Source organism: Malaclemys terrapin, chromosome 2 (assembly GCF_027887155.1).
Source record: "Malaclemys terrapin pileata isolate rMalTer1 chromosome 2, rMalTer1.hap1, whole genome shotgun sequence".
NCBI lineage: Eukaryota > Metazoa > Chordata > Testudines > Emydidae > Malaclemys > Malaclemys terrapin.
Window position 1 is genome coordinate 257,169,816 of NC_071506.1, and position 3,963 is coordinate 257,173,778.

Genomic DNA, 3,963 nt, shown 5'->3' on the forward strand with positions numbered 1-3,963 from the left:
ACTAAGCTGTACTCACATAGATCCGTTGTCTACTCAGCAAGTAACATTTTGCAATATTAGGTGCCATGATTGACTCAGGATATAGAGCTGGTGAAAGCACAATATGATGTGTGCATACAGACCCATGCTCTGCCACTACATGAAGCTGCCATCCTTGGATTTGGCTCAGAACCCATTGCAGAGAATTCTTTTTGACTTTACAGACAAGGACCCGTCTTAAAATGCATCTTAGAGCAATATTGTCTTCTCCTGAGACAGCAAGTGGCAAAGCAATTACAGGAAAAATCAGACTGACAGAAAAATGTAAAAGTAAAAGGGTATAAGATCTGAATATATATTTTCTCTCCTAAACAGAGATTACAGGGGAAGAGAGAAGTTAAAGTGGAATAAGGGTTTACTGAAAGGGAGTTTTATCCTATGATCTGTGTTGTGTTTATAAACTGAAAAGTGATCCAGGTGAGTCAGTCTCAGTGAGGTCACAGACTATTGTCTGTGTCTGTTTCTCCCTTAAACTCTGCAGCCATGAGATGACTCAGCCATTCTGCCCCATGATGCGGAGGAACACCACCAGTCCAGATCAAGAAAAAAGGTAAGGCTCGTTTAGAAGCAGTATGGCTCAATGGGATAATGATACGTACCTCCTTAATTAAGTACTTTGAGATATACTGAAGAAAAGTGCTATAGAAGTGCTAAGTATTATTATTACATATTATTATTGGGGTATAGGGGAAGAAGGGTCTCCTGGGCTCAAAGATTCAGAGAGAGCAGGAGTAGAGCTCTGAAATGGAGAACAGGAGAGGAGCAGAAAAGATCCTAATGCAGAAATAACTGCTTGATTTCATCATCTCCCAATTTATGCATATTGTGCATGTCTTTATTGTATGCAATATGCTGTGATGTTTTGATGCAATTTTTACATTTGTAATTGTTTTGTGAAACAGCTGTTTAATTTCTGACTTTAATAGTAATATTAGTAAATTGAATATTGGAACCAAACATGTAATGTGTATAAGTCATGAACACTTTTGATGGCAGATGTGGGGGTTGGCCCTGTAGTTATGTCTACATTGCAGTTGAGGTGTGATTCCAGAGGCTTCACTGTTGTTGGTACCCAAGCTAACTAGATTAAAGCTAGCTCAGGTTGTCTACATGCGCTGCAATCTCATACCCTGATTTTGGATCTTTTCGATATTGTCAGCTTTCCAGGACAGGAACGGTCCTCATTTTATGTCCTGCAAAGTGCTGAGCAAATTTTTGGCATTTAAATAATGAGGTGCTTTACATAGTGAGTATTTAACCTAGGGACTTAGGAGTAAATGAGCTTTGAAATGTATGTATATGAACTAAGCGTGGCTCCTTGTAAACTTCGGATTTTCTTTTACCTAAAAATGAATGGGAAGGGTTTAGTTAATTTGTTGTTACAACTAATATTCTAGCTTGCACTTGTAGCAAGGGGCTGAATCCTACACTCCTTGGACACTGGCAGAATGCAGAATTGGGCTGTTAGAAAGGAGAGACCTGTATGTAGAAAGGTGCTGAGGAGAAGCATACTAACTTTTTAGATGCTTAGACTGCTGTATGCATCTTTCATTCTTAGGAATCTCTTTTTAGGCCAAATCCTGTGTGACTGACTGCACATCATCTCCTTGAAGCTCTTGACCATGTATGTGAGTCAGGCTAACAGGATTTGCCCTCTTGTGTTTAATAATATCCAGATGTATATTTGTTCTTTCAGTATTAAAAAATACACTTTGATATTTGAAACAAATTGCTCTGGTGCTGGAGATAAACTCATCTGAAAAAGCTGCAGTGGAAAACAGTGCAAAACTCCAAAAGTATGACATTGAGGCTATGTCTACACTTAAAATGCTACAACAGCATGGCTGCAGTGCCACATAGCTGTGCCACTGTAGCACTTCAGTGTAGACACTCACTACAGCCACGGGAGAGGTTCTCCTCCCACTGTAGTTAATCTACCACCCTGACTGGTGGTAGCTAGATCTGCAGAAGAATTCTTCCATTGACCTAACAATGTTTACACTGGGGCTTTGGCTGGCTTAACTGCATCTCAGGGGTGTGGATTTTTCACACCCCTGAGAGACAGAGCTATGCCTGTGTAATTTTTCATGGTAGACCAGCCCTGACTTGCAATTAAACATAGTTACACAGCAAAAAGATGTGGGGTTTTTTTCAATCAAGTTAGCTCAATTGATTCAGCTTACCTTGATTGACAACCGTCCTCCCCCTTCACATTCATGTGGACATAGCTTAACACCTTTTAGATTGTTTGGTAGATCTTCAGATCATATCAGCTGGCTACCTTGTGGCTAACACCTTATAGATTGTTTGAAGTGGTCATGACTACAACATGATCAGCTCAAATGATGTAAAAGGTGTTAACTTGTGGCTGCATCGCTGTTAAGGGGAGTTTGCAATCCAGAAAAAAGACTCCATTGAGTTAACACACCTTTTCCCCCCACGTAGACATGGCCTAAATGTCAAACCCTCGGCTTAGCACACAGCTCAAATAACTGAGCCATGTGCTTTTGGAGCCTTTTGGCAGCAGCTAGCAAAGATGTTCTGTAGCCTGCATCACTATTGTTCTTGCCATGTGGGATGAGAGGAGGCCAGGTCACTATTCAACTACATTAAAGATTGAGAGGTGACTTGGTTACAGTGATAAGTACCTTCATGGGGAGAAAATACAGAGAATTAAATAGCCCTTAAATGTAGCGGAGAAAGGCACAATAGGAATCAATGGCTAGAAGTGGAAGCCAGACAAATTCAAATTAGAAATAAGGCAGAAGTTTGTAACAGTGATGGTAATTAACCACTGGACCAAACTACCAAGGAAAGTGGTGGATTCTTCATGTCTTTAAATCAAGACTGGATGCCTTTCTGGAAGACATGCTTTAGCAAAACACTAGTCACTGGGCTAAATATGTGGGTAACTGGATAAAATGTAATAGTCCCAGAAACACAGGCGGTCTGACTTGATGACGTGGCAGTGTTGCCAGCTCTTGTAGTTTTTTTTCACGAGTGACCAGGATTTTGGCTGGGGCTAGAGCCAGATTTCTGATGACATGAGAAGCTCCAGCCCTCTAGTGAATTTGAGCCCTCTGATGGCTGCCTGCCCCACTTGCTTGTCTCCTGAGGCTCAACAGCCAATCAGATCTGCTGCTGATAGAGTTGTCTACATGGCCTCCTCTCAGCAGCCCAAAAGCATTCTCATGGGGAGAGGAGGGAGCTAAAGATCCCAGGAGTTCAGAGCGGCTCTGTTCCCTCCTCTCCTCTCCCCAAACTCCCCGCAGAATCTTGCCTGGGAAAGGACAGAGAGGAGTGAAGAGCCCTTGACCTGCCCCACCTCCCCCACCCCCCGTCCTGGAAAGGAGAGAAGGGACTGGGCTGAGACCCCCCCCTTACAGCTGGGAGAGGAACTGAGGAACCCCAGGATGACCAAAGGTGAGGCTGGGTGGTGGGCTGAACTGATATGGGTGAAGATTGAACGAATGCAGAGCCCTGCAACCAGACCCAAACCCAACAGGACCCAACTACAAGTGTTAAGGTTGGGTCAGGTCACCTTTAATGATTTTCTCCTGCCTGTGGGGTTGGCATGGTGGCGGCAACATGTCCTGCTCCTGCTGGCCACAATCACCTCACTGCAGAGTGAGCATGCTGATGAGTCGCAGCACCTCCCATGGGCAGGAGACGGCAGCTGCGGTGCTGACTCAGGTTCCAGGGGGAAGGGTCAGGTCAGAAAATAACTCGACCCTCTCAGGCACATAGATTCCAAGGCCGGAAGGGACCATTGTAATAATCTAGTCTCATCTGCTGCATAGCACAGGTCATAGAACTTCCCCAAAATAAATCCTACAGTATATCTTTAGAAAAACATCCAGTCTTGATTTAAAAATTGTCAGTGATGGAGAATCCACCACAACCATTGGTATGTTGTTCCAATGG